Here is a 17,256-nt window from a genome sequence, read left to right as displayed (position 1 = left end):
AGCTACAACGTGTGGCTGGAAAGCACAGCTTGCCTGATTTTCAGGTGCCACTGAGACTCCTCTTATTTACACCAGTGACAATCACTGCCTGAGATCTCTCAGGAATAAATGAATTCAGTTAAACCAATTGCTCTCGTCTCTGGCTTTGGTCAAATCCCATGCCATGCTAACACAAGTTGGTACCATTCAGAAAGAGCTCTTGCACCATTCAGAAAGAGCTGCACCCCACAGCACTCTGGCCAGTTTCAAGTTAGGAGAGTTTTCAATGTTCAAAGGAAAAAAAAATAGGTTATTATTCTCTCTTGACTGACTTACTTAGTCTGATGTCTTGTAAGAAATAAATCTTGTGAAATCCTTGCATTGGTAGAAACGTATATAGTCAAAATTAGCAGGCACATCCAGAGCATCTTTACAGATTAAATAGAATACTCTTTAGGCAACAACAGTCAGAGTGAGTTGTTCTTTTAAGGCTCCAGGGCTGTTTCCACCAAATTCCTGCATCTTGCATACTTACTCAGGGATTCCTCAGGGATTGCTGAGTCCACTTGTTCTTTGTTTATCGTATCTCTAACACAATGACTAGATCCAGTAAGCACTATGGAGCATAAAAATCACGTATTACACATCCTAATAGCTTCTCTCTACAGAATATGTGACTCAGAAGTAAGCGCAAGTGAGATCACAACCTCTCAGGGAAAATCAGCAACAAATACGAGCTCATGGGCTGTGTGCAGGGTTGGCAGGGTTGATTTGTAGATAAACCCTGGATGCAAATTCAGACAAACACCTCTGCACACAAAAGACATTTTTAGAAAACCGACAGCATTCTTGAGGGCTGAAGTGCTGTGTAATTAGAATACATAAAAAGATCTTGGAAGTAAGAGGTCTCGACCAATCCTTTCTCTGGAATGGTGGGGTCATCTTGGAGGTAGAAATGCTGTGTCTTATGAGAGGAAAACTACTTTACGAAGTAGCAAAAGACTAGCCAGATATGAAACTGTCCTTACAAAATTATTAGCCAATGGTATTTATTGCTCTTAAAAACCTTTAGCTGCCTATCGATTTATCCCTGGGGAAAGAAAAGATGGCATAAAAGAGTGGAGCTTACAGACACAGAAGCAAATTGTGGAAAAGCTTTGGAAACATGGGAACAAGTAGTGTTTGCCATGACCCTAAGAAAAAAAGAGAGGGTGCAGAGGGGAGCGTGGTGAGGTGATCCCTGGGATAACAACACAGAGCAAGTTAAAAAATCAAAGGATGGGATCCAGTGGGCAATTATCCAAACCCTGACAAAGTCAACTTGGAAGGCAAGTCGGGTTACGCATGACAAAGGTCACAGTCCCTTTGTTTGTCTCCGATGCGCATCCAGGTGGGGTGGGATGGAGCAGCAGCGGTGATGCCGGGTGCTGTGGCCAGGGCAGACAGAACCAAGCAGCGGGGTGGGCTTCCGAGGGACACCGCGAAGACCCGGCGGGGGCGCAGCCCCTCTCCCTCACCCCTCCCCGGCCATGCGCCCCGGCCATGCGCCCCGGTGCGCGCTCCAGCTCCCGCGCGCAGGCTGACTCCTTGACTGCAGCCCAGAGGGCCACCGAGACAAGACCCTCCTCTTTCTCCTGCTCTCCTAAGTCCCGAGCTTCGGCTCTTTGCTGCTGTCCAGGCTCTTCTCCAGGAATAACTCACTTAGTGACAGAGAAGGAAAGGTGGGAACCGGAGGCTAAATCCAAAAGGTCCCCCCAGCCTGGAGCGCCCCCCACGTTTGCAGCTTCTTTTTGGAGCGCTGGGGACTGGCTCCCGTGGCTTCCTCGCGGGCTGGGGTTTGGGGAGGGGTCAGGGTGGAGTGTCCCTCCCCCCTCCCCCCTCCCCCCTCCCCCCTCCCCCCTCCCCCGCCGCTCCGGAACGCGCTGTGTGGCCGGTTCTCTCCAGCGCGCGGCGCTGCGCTCGCTCTTATCCGCGGAGCGGCGCCGGTTCGTGCGCGGCCAGCGGGACTCAGCCCGTCCGCTGGAATCGAGGAGCATTCATTGAATCTGCGGCTTTCATGACGTCTCCCTGCGTGGCCCATCACTTTTCTCCCAGCCGGGATTTTATTTTATTTTATTTTTTCCTCCACTCCTGCCGTTTCCGAACCCTTCCCTCCGCCGGGTCTGCCGCCCGCATCCCTGCCCGACGCACACCCCTCCGCCCCTCCTTTGACCCCGCGCCCAGCCCGCCTCTCCGCTCGCGGCCAGAGGGAGCCAGTTTGCAGACGGCCGCACCTGGCCGGAGAGGTTGGGCGGGTGGAGGGGTGGGGATCCGCGGGAACCGGGAAGCCAGACCCAGAGCTGGATGCACCGCCACGAGAATGGAGCCTCCTAACAGCCTCTCGGGGCTGATGTGAAATTGGACCATCTGATTCCAGTTTTTCTTTCCTTTTCTTTTTCCTTTTTTTTTTCTCTCTTTTTAAAAAAAAAAATTTTCTCCCCTCACCATCCATCGTGTAGTGAATTATTAAATCTTGCTCCGTTCCAAGAGAGGAGATCATGATTGAGTGAAACCACCCTGTCCGCAGCAAGGTAAGCGGTGCGCTGAGTTGCTCGAAGGCGAGAAGCTGGCATCAATCTGGGCAAAACGTTCCGTGCCCTCGGGTCCCCACCTCCCCCTCCCCAGTCTCCGCCGCCGCTGCATGCTCCACGCTGATGAGAAACATGATGCCCAAGTCTGGGGAAAGGCGAGGGAGAAGCCGGTTACATAACAGAAGGGAAATCTGTTTCATACGGTTTTCATTAGCAACTGAAAACTCGCAAGGGGGGCGGGGAGAGGAGGGGTCTGCATGCCCTGGGCTCAGAGAAACCCAGTCAGTTATTGCAGACATCATTTCAACAGACGTTGGCAAAGAAGAAATGCACTGATCTAACTGGCAGGGGCGGCTTGTGGTGTAGTCATTTACAGTTGGGAAAAGCCCATTGTCTTTATGGAAAGCCGTATCCTTGTTCTTCTTTGCATAGAGGAGAGTGACAGAGACCGAGACAGGGAGCAAGAGAAGGAGGAAAAGGAAAAAGTGAGCGGTGGGGAGAAACAGGCAGAAAATGGGAAACAATGACTCCTAACTGTTATCTATCAGTAAAACCAGGGATGTGATATGATGGCTACAAATAGTGAATAGGAAGCTCTCCCTAGAAGTAAACTGAATTGTTTTGTAATTGGAAGGAAAAAAGAAACCCTTCAGATAAAATGAGATGTTTCTGGCATTTAGGGGGTTGGATGAATCCCGACTTGCTTCCTCCTGGGTATATTTTCATTTGCATCAAGACATTAAGCTTGGATTAGTTTTTAACAGAATTAACATTAGTATTCCCCAAACCCAATAAAACCTTGAGTCGATCCACAGGTATATCTCTTGTACCAGCCTCAATATGGAGAAACTCTTAAGGAGGAAACGTGTTAATAGAAAAAGCCCCAGAAATGGGGTGAGGTTAATGGAGAAACAAAATACCAGAATTTTCCAAAGAATCCCGCCTCCACTCCCAAAAAAGGAAGAGAGAGAGAGAGAGAGAGAAGGGGGGGGGAACTCAAGTGTTTGGGAGTTGGAGATTGATTATGTGTTTAGAGTGTCTTCTGCTTGCTTTTATCCAAAGTCTGATGGTACTGGGGAGCCCCCAACCATATAGGGTGAAATGCCACATCCCTACTAGCTCCTCACCCTGCTTACCTTTCTTACGCTGAAAAGCAGAAGGGGATGCCCAGGAGCTGAATAGAAAGAAAAAGGGTCTTGCTATAGTCAGGGTACAGCTAACTAAGCTTCGCCCATTTTGCCTGGAGAAAGAAAAAGCTGAGTCTCCATGGCGACCCAGGTGGGAGGGGAGAAGGCAGCTCCAGTTACCAAAAAAAAAAAAAGAAAAGAAAAAAAAAGAAAAAAGAAAAAAAAAACCCACGTTGGACAAAACTTTCCCAGCTTCAGGTAAAGAAACAAGCCAGCCAGGTATCCTGTGGAAGGTCCCATGGTATCAGCTCTGCCCAAGTTCCTGCCGACAACCCACAAGGGGGCTTCTTGAACTGGCCAGCAACCACCCAAACCTCCCAAAGTTGCCCAGAGGCCACTGAGATGGTTAAGGCAGCAGGTTCTGGATTCAGCACCAAGGCCAGAGCACAGGCGCCAGGTTCCCACCTCCCAGTTGGCGGCCCCTGCTGATGCTGTTAAGCTCCTTTGGTGACAGAAGCGATCACTTTCTATAAAGGAGCGATTCCCCTGCCCGTGCAGAATCTGGATATCTGATTATCCACGGAATTGCGTGGGACAGAGAAGCTTGCAAATCATCCATTTCACGCATGGCGGTGCATCAGAGTAACTATTCAAAATCAAGAACACTGAAACAGCAAAAGATTCAAGCTGAACTGAGAATGGAGAATGATCCTGTCCTCAGTGGAGCAGAGGGGCAAGGCGCACGCCTGCACAGACACACAGACACACACACAGGACCAGTCTCTGATGAGAGTTGCCTAGTTTCAGCCACGTCCCTTTGGTTTCAAAAGTATCCATTCATTTCTTACCCTCTCACTGTCCTCTACACTTTTTGTCAGGTTTAGATGACAGAAAGACTGTGAGAGCACGCTGTCAGTAAGACACTGGTTAACTAAATCCTGTTAGGGGTCCTGAGATCCTAGAGGGTAGAGAAATAAAATACTCTTAGTACAGACCTGACAGACTTTTCTAAAAAAAGAGCTCGTGAGCTCCAGGAAAGGGAGGAGAGTGTGCTCGTGAGATGAGAAGCAGTAACTGTGTCTTTAAGCCAGCATGTGGGCAGGGTAGCTACATTTCCAAGGTTGTAGGGCATAGGAAACAGAGAGAGGGAGTTACTTCTCTTAATAGAAACAAGGAAGAAACTGGGCAAGAGGGGAGGATTTATTATCACTCGAGCTCCATTTCAGCACTCACTGAGAGAAAACAGGTAAGTCTCTCTTGCCATAATGCCTTCACCTGGGGCAAAGCTGGTCTCTATGCTGCTGCCCCCATCTCTGGCCATAGATCCTCACACCCCCCAATAATGGTTTAGGAAAAATAGTAGAGGAAGATGGCAGTCATATTTCTAATAGACCGCTTTTCCGAGTCACATCCAGGGGTTGCAAGGCACAGTTTGAATTGCAGAGCCCAAAGTTTGACAATTGGTTAGAGGTAGTGATAATGCCTTTACAATACGCTGAGCTGCTTTTGAGGATGCCCTTAGGTGTGTTCAGTATTGAGCTGGTTCTGGTTTGTTGTCTATGAAGGTAAATGAGATGAATCCTGATTTTCTTTGCTGGACTTTCCAACTGTGGGCATGCCACTGCTTTCTAAAGATGATAATGCGTGCACTTAGGACTTGGTTAAAGCAATGCGTTTATACCTTCCGGTTTTTGTTTTTTGTTTATCGTGATCTCTACTGAAGGCAGAAGCAATCTATTCCAAACCTGATCAAAAGATGAGATGTTACACTAATTTCTTCCATTTCGATTCTTGATGGGTGTTGATAAGTTTATCCATGGTTTAATTCGTAAAAGAGTTGCTACCTAAAGTAGAGAGAAGTGGTTAGTGGAGCACTGTTAGGACTTAAAGCAACTGTACCGTGGCTTTGCTCCATCTGATATTATCAGCAGAAAAGATGTAGAAATTAGTTATGAAGATACAGCCATACAAGAATATAGATCATTTTACTTAAAAGATCATTTATAAAGTAATGTATTTGTGAGTTCTAAAGCTCAATTTATCTCATGAATTTAAAACAAAAGATGGGAATGTAAATGACCTAGATATAGGAAATTGTTCAATCAATTATCTTAATTCTGATAGAATCTGTGTTCATATATTTGGTGCTAATTTATCCAACTAGGACTTGCTTTCTTCCTGGGTGGCTAATTGGTGGGCAAAACATCATTATGCCCTGATGGCAGTCAATGGCATATTCTGAAATAATTGGTCTACCCATTTCAAGTAAGATTTGTTAAGAAGACTTAAAATGTATCCCTGAGAACTTGGAGCTTTTTAATAATATTTTTAAAAATAATTTTAACATCTTACCCTGGTGTTTCCTAAACATCAGCAAATAATATATATTAACTTTGATGACCTGGGTCTTTATTTAATACATAGGCTGTTTCCTTTGAATATGTAGAAATGTTTTAATTCACTCTCAAATCACCCCTCCCATCTTTTTACAAACTATCTCTGCTTTACAGAATAAAAGAAAATAAGACATCAGAAGAGCTATTTAATAAGCAATAGAAAAAATTTATTGGCAATTGAAAATAAATAATATACCCTTCTCGAAGCATAACTCCATTCACTGATTTTCATAGGTCGAAAGTGTTGCTTTTCTCGAGGGTTAAATCTTGATTATGTGAATCTTCATGAAAATAAGATAAAGCCTCTTTATCAAAATGGGCAAGTAGGTAAGGTGAAGCTCTTTTTCAATAATTCTTCCTTAAACAAATGATATATAAGCAATATGTAGATTAACAAGGTAAAGAAACCAGAGAGAATCAGAACAAGGGGAAGGAAGCTACGGAAAAAGGTTAGCATTTAAGGCTACTATATTTTTACTAGCATTAAAGTAATGGCACTTTTGAAAGCAAGGGTTTTGTTTGTTTGTTTTTTAACTCATTGTATCAAGACTTCAAGGTTTATGGAACTGAGATGTCTAAATGTAACAACTTTGGATTTATACCTTATTGAGATAGCATTTATTGTTTCTTTCCTTTATTTTCAAGTGTCATTTTAAATATCAAGAGAGAAATGATTCACTCTGAATTTTTTCAGAATTATTAAATTTGGTAATATCAATTAAAGGGAAATTGGTAATTAAGTCGAAAAATCATCAAGACACTTGTTTAAATTAAGGTTTTTCTTTCTAGCTGTAGTTTGAGTGTGTAGGGAGATTTAAAAAAATAAAATGCAGTCATTTGAGATGATACATTTTAAAATGTATTCTAAATAATTAGTTCTAGAAATAATTAGGATCCTATGTAAAGAAGAGATCATCATAATTGTAGTTAGTGTTCTAATGGTATTCTGACTCGCCTCTGACAAAGTACAAGGATATACACATACTAGATGTTATTTTACTAGCACTTATTGATAACACACAGTTATTTCCCTCAAATAAAGGAGAATGTCATCTTTTTTTTAAATTTAAGGTATAATTGAAGTACAATATTATATTAGGTTCAGGCATACAACATAGTTCCTTGACATTTGTATGCATCGTGCAGTGGTCACCACAGTAAGTCCAGTTACAGTGTTATTGACTATATTCCTTATGCTGTATGTTACACAACCATGACTTCTTTACTTTATAAGTGGAAGTGTGTATTTCTTAATCCCTTTCACCCAGTTCATTCCAACCAACCACCCCCACCTCCTGCAACCACCAATCTGTTCTCTGTATCTATGTGACAGGGTTTTGTTGGTTTTATTTCTTAGATTCCACATATAAGTGAAATCACATGGTATTTGTCTTTCTCTGTCTAATTTTGCTTAGCATAATACACTGAAGATCCATCCATGTTGTTGCAAATGATAAGATTTCATTCTTTTTTTATGGCTAAGTAGTATTCCATCGTATTCATTCACCACATCTTCTGTATTCATTCATTTACCAGTGGGCACTTAGGTTGTTTCCATATCTCTGCTGTAGTCAATAATGCTGCAGTGAACGAAAGGGTGCATATGTCTTTTCAAATTAGAGCTTTTGATTTTTCAAATAGATATCCAGTAGTGGAAGTGCTGGATCTCTCTTTTTTTAAAGATTTTATTTATTTATTTATTCATTTGAGAGACACAGAGAGAAGGCAGAACGTAAGCAGAGGGAGAAGCAGGCTCCTCACAGGGAGCCCAATGTAGAACTCGATGCTGCAACTCCAGGATCACGCCCTGAGCCGAAGGCAGAGGCTCAACCACTGAGCCACCCAGGCATCACTGGAATTGCTGGATCTTATGGTAGTTCTATTTTTCCTTCTTTGAGGAACCTCTGTACTACTTTCCACAGTGGCTGCACCAATTTGCAATCCTACAACAAAGCACAAGAGTTCTCTTTTTTCCACATCCTTACCAACACTAATTATTTCTTGTCTTATTGATTCCAGACATCTTGGCTGGCACGAAGTGATATTTCATTGTGGTTTCGATTTGCATTTCCCTGATGATTAGTGATACTGACCCCTTCTTCATGCACATGTTGGCCATCTGTATGTCTTCTTTGGAAAAAAGACTATTCGGATCCTCTGCTAATTTTTTAATCAGATGGTTTTTTAGTATTAAGCTATATAAGTTTTCAAATATATTTTGGTTGTTAGCCTCTTATTGGATAGGTGACTTTCAAATATCTTCTCCCATTCAGTAGGTTGCCTTTTCATTTTGCTGAAGGTTTCCTTCACTGTGCATAAGCTTTTTAATTTGATACAGTCCCATTGTTTGTTTCTGCTTTTATTTTTCCTTACTTTTGGAGACAGATCCAAAAAATATTGCTTAGACCAGTGTCAAGAAACTTTGGCCTATGTTTTCTAGGAGTTTTATGGTTTCAGGTCTTAAATTCAAGTTTCTAATTCAATTTGAATTGATTTTTATATGTGTTATAAGATAGTGGTCCAATTTTGTTCTTTTACATATAGCTGTTCAGTTTTCCCAACACCTTATTGAAGAGACTATCCATTTCCCATTGTATATTCTTGCCTCTTTTGTTATAAATTGGCCACATACATATGGGCTTATTTCTAGGCTCTCTATTCTGTTCTATTGATCTATATGTCTATTTTTATGCCAATACCAGACTATTTTGATTAGTATAGATTTGTAGAATAATTTGAAATCAGGAAGGATGACACCTCCAGCTTTGTTCTTTTTTCCCTAGATCATTGTAACTATTTGAGGTCTTTCGTGCTTTCATACAAATTTTAGAATTATTTGTTCTAGTTCTGTGAAAAATGTCATTAGAATTTTGGTTGGAATTGCATTGAATCTGTAGGTTACTTTGGGTAGTATGAACATTTTGACAATATGAATTCTTCTAATTCATGAGCATGGAATATCTTTGCACGTATTTATTCCTTTTTAATTTCTTTCAACAATGTCTTACAGTTTTCAGTGTACAAGTCTTTCATCTTGTTGATTAAGTTTATTCCCAAGGATTTTATTAAGTTGAAGCACATTTCCTCTATACTCACTTTGTTGAGATTTTTTATCATAGGTAGTTGTTGAGTTTCATCAAATGGTTTTTTCTGCATCTATTAAGATGATCATATGACTTTATCCTTCATTTTGCAGATGTGGTATATCACATTGATCAATTTGCAGGTGTTGAACCATTGTTGTATCCCTGGAATAAATCCCACTTGATCTTGGTGTATGATCCTTTTGATGTATTGTTGAGTTTGGTTTGCTAATTTTTTAAGGATTTTTCTTATACATTCATCAGGGATATTGGCCTATAATTTTCTTTTTTTTTGTAGTGTTCTTCTCTGGTTTAGGTATCAGGGTAACACTGGCCTTGTAAAATGATTTTTTGGAAGAGTTTGAGGATAGGTATTAAATCTTATTTGAATGTTTGGTAGAGTTCACTAGTGAAATTGGTCTTGCATTTGTGTTTGTTGGGAGGTTTTTAAGTATTGATTTACTCTCCTTACAGTAAGTAGTCTCTTCAGATTTTCTATTTCTTCACAATTTAGTCTTGGAAGATTATAAGTTTCTAAAAGTGTCATCATTTCTTCCAGGTTTTTCAATTTGTTGATGTATAATTGTTTCTAGTAGTCTCTTATGATCCTTAGCATTTCTGCGGTGTATGTTATAACTTCTCTTATATTTCTGACTTTATTTATTTGAGCCCTCTCTTTCTTTCTTGGTGAATCTATCTAGAGATTTGTCAGTTTGTGTTTTCAAAGAACCAGCTCGTAGTTTCACTGATTTTTTTAAATTATCTTTTTAGTTTCAATTCCATTTATTTCCATTCTAATCGTTATTATTTCCTCCCTTTTACAAACTTTAGGCTTTTTTTGTTCATCTTTTTCTAGTTTCTGTGGAAGGAAATATAAATTGTTTATTTGAGATTTCTCTTGTTTCTTGAGATAGGCCTATATTGCTATGAATTTACCTCTTAGAATTGCCGCCACTACATCTCATAGATTTTTGTATGTCATATTTCTATTTCCATTTGCTTCCAGGTATTTTTGGATTTCTCCTTTGGCATCTTCTGTGACCCAGTAGTTGTTCAATAACATGTTGTTTAACCTTTATGTATTTATATATTTTTCAGCTTTCTTCTTGTAATTGATTTTTAGTTTCATATTATTGTGGTTGGAAAAAAATACTTGCTATTATTTCAGTCTTCTTGTATTTATTAAGACTTATTTTGGGGACCTAATATGTGATCTAGTCTGGAGAATGTTCCATGAACACTTGTGGAGAAAGTATTCTGTTGTTTTTGGATGGAATTGCTCTTGTCTATATCTATTAAGTCCATTTGGTCTGATGGGCCATTTAAGATCAATGTTTTCTGATTTATTTTCTGTCTAGATGAATTATATATACATTGATATAAGTGGAATGTTAAAATTGCCTACTATGGTATTGCTGTCAATTTCTACCTTTAGGTTGGTTAATATTTGCTTTATTTGTTTTTATGCTCCTAAGTTGAGTGCATGTATATATTTATAAGTGCTATATCTTCTTGCTGAATTGACTTGTTTCATTACGCAGTGCCTCTCTTTGTCTTTTATGTCTTTGTCTGATATAAGTACAGCTATACCAGCTTTCTTTTCATTTCCATTTTTATGAAATACCTTTCTTCATCTCTTTGTTTTCAGTCAGTTTGTGTCCTTATTTCAGAAGTGAATTTCTTAGAGGTAGCATATAGATATCTTTTTTTAATCCCTTCAACAATCACTTTATGTCTTTTGATTGGAGAATTTAGTTCATTCATATTTAAAGTAATTATTGACAGGTGTGTACTTACTGCAATTTTTGTCCATTGTTTTCTGGTTGTGTTTGTAGTTCCCTTCTGTTTCTTTTTTCTCTTTCTGTCTTCCTTCATAGTTTGATGACTTTCTTTTTTTTTAAAGATTTTTAGAATTTATTTATTCATTGGAGACACAGAGAGAGAGGCAGAGACATAGACAGAGAGTGAAACAGGCTCCCTGTGGAGATCCTGATGTGGGACTTGATCTCAGGACCCCAGGATCGTGCCCTGAAACATAGGCAGATGCTCAACCACCGAGCCACCCAGGCATCCCAATTTGATGACTTTCTTTATCATTATGCTTGGATTCATTTCTCATTTTCTTTTGTATGTTTACTGTAAGTTTTTGGTTTGTGGTTACCATGAAGTTCACATATGTCATACTATATATGAAACAGTCTATTTTAAGTTGATAGTAATTTAAATTTGAACACAATCCAGAACTCTACATTTTTATTTCCTGTCTTTGTTTTGTTTTTGATGTCACTTTTATATCTTTTTACTTTATGTATCCCTTAAACTTTATTGTAGTCTTAGTTAACTTCACCACTTTTGTCTTTTAACCTTCTTGGTACCTTCATAAGTGATTAATCCACTACCTTTACTATATATTTAATTTTTCCAGTGAGATTTTTACTTTCATATATTTTCTTATTATTAGTGCCATTTCTTTTCAACTTAAAGAAATCTCTTTTTTAAAAAAAAGATTTTATTTATTTATTTGAGAAAGAGCACCTACATGAGAGAGAAAGAGAGCACGCACACTAGCAATTTGGGGGAGGGCCAGAGGAAGAAGGAGAAGCAGGTTCCCCGCTAAGCAGGGATTAGGGGGCTCAATCCCAGTACCTGAGATCATGACCTGAGCCAAAGGCAGCCACTTAACCAACTGAGCCACCCAGGCACCCAAGAAATATCTTTAATATTTCTTATAAAGCTGCTTTACTAGTGATGAACTTCTTTAATGTTTGCTTATTTAGTAAACTCTATATCTGTCCTTCAAATCTGAATAACATTGATATTTCTGTTTCCTCATTTTGCTTGACTATGTTTGTTTCTATATATTAGGCCAAAAAGTTATCTCTCTCAGGTTTGAAGGAGAGACCTTGTATAGGTGATAAATCTTGTTCAACCTTGTCCTAGCTCTTGGGTGTTTCTTGAAACTTTGTGATTGTCTAAAGTGCCTGAGTTATTATTGATATGCCCCTATTGCTGAGGCTGTGCCAAGACTCGTCAGTGTTCTGAGGGGAGGAATCTGTTTAACATCTACTTAAGGATGATTGAAAGCCAGATCCTCAGATAGTGGTTTTTGCAATATGCAAATATATACAGTCTTGTGGGGCTGCAAGCAAGATCTGGAGGTCTCCCCTGGGCAACAGTGGCAAAAATTGGGCCTGCAGACAAGTGTATAAGCTTCTTTCCAGGAAGTCTCTTTAAGCTATAGGTAGGTCAAGGGGGTGCATAAGGGTGGTGTCTCCCTACTTTTATTCCGTGGGTGTACCTCTTTAGCTTCTTGATGTGTAGGAAACCTGAAGCCTGTCCCTCAGACTGAAGCTCCAGGCTTCAGTAAATAGGCTCTTTTCACAGGAGGACTGAGGTTATATTTGTCTGCTGTCTGTGCAGTGTCCTGGGGTGGTGGCCTGCCAAGAGTTATCTACTTATTACAGTCCTGTGGAGCTCTGGAATGCCAATTCTTTTTAGCCACCAGAGCCAGGCAATCAAGGAGTGTCCCCTGTATGGGCTGAATGTGTCTTCTGGCTTTAGCAAGGGCATTGGAGATTGTACTGGACAGAGCAAGCTCAATGGCTTCAGAAAGGTAGTGGGAAAATGTCTTGTCTACACATGACTGTGGGCTTCAGTAGTGCAGTAAGAAAATGCCTTGTCTGGGTGCACACATCACCTTTAGGCTAGGAGTAGGAGAATGCTATGACCACCAGTGCTGCCACTCCCAGCCAGGGAGCAGGTGAGTGCTGTTATTGCTGCACTATCCAATCTCAGGAAGCAACACAGGGGCTCACCCTGCCCTTCCAAACAAGCTAATTGGAGGGCGCCATGTCTAAGGTCACTTGCCTGTACTGACAGGGTAGGTAGCGTGTGCAATAATGGTGTCTACCAGCACCTTCATTTCCTGTGAACGTCTCAACTGTGCCCTGCCTGCCCTTCTAGCAGATGCCTCCAGATAAGCATATGAATCTCCCTCACACATATCTAGGTGCTTTTCAAACTACTGCTTTTTTGCTGGGTCTGGGTGATTGAGACCATACTCTAGCCCTCCATGTGGGGAATCTCAGTTTCCTTATAGCACTTTGGGACTTGCAGACATCAGCTCAACCCAGACATTCTGAAGGCTCGTCTTTTGGGTACAGATCCCAGAGGCCAGGGTACCTGATGTGAGGCACCATCTTCTCACTCAAAAAGAAGCACCTGTATTGCTGCACCAGGGGTGGGGTTTCTTTCAAGACTGTGTTTCTGCTTCTTTTCGCATCTTAATGTGGTTCTTTTATTCTTTGTTGTGGAGAGACGTTCACCTAGTTTTCAGATTTTTTTCAAAGGGAAATGATTCAGGGGCGCCTGGGTGGCTCAGTCCTTTAAGCATCCTGATCTAGGGTCCTGTGATCCAGCCTCTCATTGGGCTCCCTGCTCCATGGGGAGCCTGTTTCTCCCTCTGCCTCTTCCTTTCTCTCTCTCTCTCTCTCTCTCTCTCTCTCTCTGTCTCTGCGTTTCATGAATAAATGAATAAATTTTTTTTTTAAAAAAAGAGAAATGGTCCATAAGTAGCTGTAGATTTGGTGTATCCATAGGAAGAAGTGCATTCACAATTTTTACATGCTGCCATCTAAGACCCTATGCTCTAAGGACAATGTCATCTTAAAAAGAATATTAAGTATTCCCTAAACTGTCTGTAGCCTTGATCTAACGATACCTGCTAATCAATTGTAGATATTTATGTATTTATTACTGCACTGAATAGTTATTCAAGCAAACCTTGAGAGAATGATTTTGCATCATGTTAAGTGACCATTCAAATCTTTATCTTTTCCAGGTGCATTAAGGCCATCAATCAACTTTTCTAATTACAATGTATGAAGTTAACCCCACATTTTAAACAAACAGCTCTTTAATTCATGTCTTTATAGATTTATCTATCACAGTAAGCCCCTAAACTCCTTCAGTCTCATATTTCACATTTTCTCTCTATAGCTGTGCTTAGAACCAGAGACCATACAGTATTGGTGGTTCTTTTAGTGAATAGATTTTGATTGATATTTATCACCAGTCATATTCCTAGTCATAGAGACATGACTTCTAGTGTGAACACTTTACGAAATTAACCAGCAAGTGAATCTATGGATAAAGATGCATATCCTTGCCAACAATTGTTTTGTGGCACTAAAACTGAACATATTATATGCAATGTGAGAGACAAATCTATAAATAAAGTTTGAATCCTGATGCTGTTGCAGTTTCCTCTTTAAATTTATAGGCATCCACTTTCTTCCTACCTAGGATGAAACTGATTTTTTTTTTTGATGATGCTTAAATTTTCCTCATATCATCCAACGGGAATGTGTGTGAATGTGACATTGTGCTTGGGAGGTGTTATTCAGTGATGAAGAGCACAGGCTCTGGCATCTAACTAACTGCATTTGCATTAAGCTCTAGGTATTAGTCAGCTTTTACTAGCTTTGGTGCAGTAACAGCAATCTCAACATCTCAGTGGCTTACAAAACAAAGGTTTATTTCTCCATCAAGCTACATACCTTCGCTGTACAGCTATGGCTATGCACTCCTGTATCTTCTTCATTCTGGGATCCAAGCTGAGAGACCAGTCTGATCTGGGGCATTCCATGCTCATGTCAGAGGTAAATGAGAGTGCCAAATTAAGCAATGACTCTTAAAAAATCCTGCTGAGGGATGGCCCAAGTTATCTACTCACAGTCCGTGAACCAAAAACAACTCACATATCACACCAATGCCAATGGCCAATGAGATGGAGAGGCATATTTCTCCCACACTGAGGCCCCTACATATAGCAGCAGGTGCAGACATATAATCTTCTTATGAAGAGGGAAGCCAATAATTGGGGACAATTATATAATCCATTACACTAATTATGTGACTGTGATCCACTTTAAGCTCTTGGTTTGCCTATCTATAAAATGAAAATAATAGTGTCTACCCCAGAGATGTTATGAGGATTAATGTGATAATGTAAAGTTCCTAGAATAATGTCCAACACAAAGTATGCACTTTATAAATAATAGATGCTGTTATTCATTTGCTATAATATGTCATTAAATGTGGTCCTCGGTGAGGCCATGTAGACTGTATTAATTAGATAGCTATTGTAATAGAAAATCCCTAAATCTCAGCAGCTTAGCAAAATAGAAGGTTATTTCTCATTCTTGTAAACCTAATTGGCTAATGCCATACAGGGACCATACACAGGCAATTTTTAATGATCCAGGCCTGTAAGTAATGTCACTTCTGCCCATATTCTGTGGCCTCACCTAGCTGCAATGGTAGCTGGATCATAGTTCAGCTCCATGCCCAAGAGGAAAGTACACTGGTAGGTTAAGCACACCATAGTCTTCGGATATATATCCAATGCTAAACATGCCCATTTGACTGTTTTAATACCAAAGTCTGGGATCAAAGAAATACAGCTAGTGTGGGTCAGGGCAAATAATTTGTCCCAATGGTGAAAAGATCCCTGGTAAAAACAGCATTTTGTTGAGCTCTTGAATCATCCTTCAGTGGTGTATTTTTCAAAGTAAATTGGTTGGGATCTTTGACTTTGGAGTGGGTGTATTTAATGCTTACAAAGAAGATGTAAATCCATATTGTTTGACTTCTGATAGCTGAGCCATTAAAGTAGACACAAAGAAGAAGAATTGACTTCATAACCCTTGCTTGGAAGCAAGTTTCTAATCCTGACAGTTACACCCACATCGTGTCTAAGAATGCTCAAGAATTAGATGCTGTCTTCCAATCTCTCAAACTTGCTGTTGACTAGCTATTTTCGTTTTGTCTTGAATTCCGTAAACATCTATAGGTTAGACACAAGCTCTAAGTTTAGGGTGGATTAATCTAACAATAGTTTGTGTTTTCCTCCAAATAGACCATGTAATTTATAAGTAGTCTTTGAGAACTCCAGCCTGCCTCAAGGACAGCAGGTACCCTTGGAAACCCACACCTTTTCACTGGGAGATACCAGCTTTAATGCTAAGCTAAAATATACACCTTTTCACTGGGAGATACCAGCTTTAATGTTAAGCTCGCAATCTAGAAAAGATAAATATCAGGAAGAGATGTATGGGAAAGCTTTGAAGAAAAAGACAGAAGAAATACAGTAGTGACCCGCGATGCTTCAAGCTGTCCTCATTTCCCTGCCCTCCAGCATGTGTGACAGAGCCATAGCCCATTCGCGGAGGGCCTTTAGTCATCAACCTAAAATAGTGAATATCCCTAATGTGTGCTAACCCTTCCATGGGGCAGCAATGTCCCCTGATTAGAGAACTCTTGAACACTTTCAATATCTTGCTATTCTAAAGTGAATAATGTCTTAGAGTAGAGCTTCTGATTAATGACGAGAGTGTTTTCCAGGAGAAGGTTTATTTCACTACTATCTCTTTTCATTTCAACTTAAAAGGGATATAACCCAACTCAGTCACATTCAGAAAGAAGTAATCAGGATGATAGGCAAGTCCAAACTGTGTAAAGTAAAAAACAGATGAAGCAATTGGGGATGTTTCCCCTAGAAAACACTTGGGAGTGGGGAGGCAAGAGAGTAGTTTTTAGGTATCCTGGTATTTTAATATAAAGGAGGGTTTAATTATATGTTCTCATTCATTTGGGGAATATAAATAATAGTGAAAGGGAATATAAGGGAAGGGAGAAGAAATGTGTGGGAAATATCAGAAAGGGAGACAGAACGTAAAGACTGCTAACTCTGGGAAACGAACTAGGGGTGGTAGAAGGGGAGGAGGGCGGGGGGTGGGAGTGAATGGGTGACGGGCACTGGGGGTTATTCTGTATGTTAGTAAATTGAACACCAATAAAAAATAAATTTAAAAAAAATTAAAAAAAATAAATAAATAAAGGAGGGTTTAGAAAGGTTCTATTATTTATCTAATAAATACAACTGAGACCCAGTAGTGGGAGCTATAAAGTGACATGTAAGGAAGAATCTTTTGTAGTCAGAATGGGAAGAGGCAATATGATCTGTCCTCTCCATTGGCACAGCTCTAAATTCCTCTCACTGGAAGGCATAAAGAAGCTGGGGGAGCCAAGAAATGGCATT

General features: G+C 40.3%; 1 protein-coding gene across 1 annotated transcript in view; it reads left to right on the top strand.

Annotated features, from left to right (window-relative positions):
* Nucleotides 1-1,967: 1,967 nt before the first annotated feature.
* Nucleotides 1,968-17,256, top strand: part of KCNJ6 (potassium inwardly rectifying channel subfamily J member 6) — a 260,697-nt gene continuing 245,408 nt past the window's right edge. Inside the window, exon 1 of the mRNA XM_038581478.1 lies at nt 1,968-2,549. The gene's annotated coding sequence lies outside the window, so the exon portion shown is untranslated. The remainder of the gene's footprint in view (nt 2,550-17,256) is intronic.

This window comes from Canis lupus, chromosome 31 (genome assembly GCF_011100685.1).
Source record: "Canis lupus familiaris isolate Mischka breed German Shepherd chromosome 31, alternate assembly UU_Cfam_GSD_1.0, whole genome shotgun sequence".
NCBI lineage: Eukaryota > Metazoa > Chordata > Mammalia > Carnivora > Canidae > Canis > Canis lupus.
The sequence above is the reverse complement of the archived record's forward strand: the minus strand, read 5'-3'. Positions and strand labels throughout refer to the sequence as shown.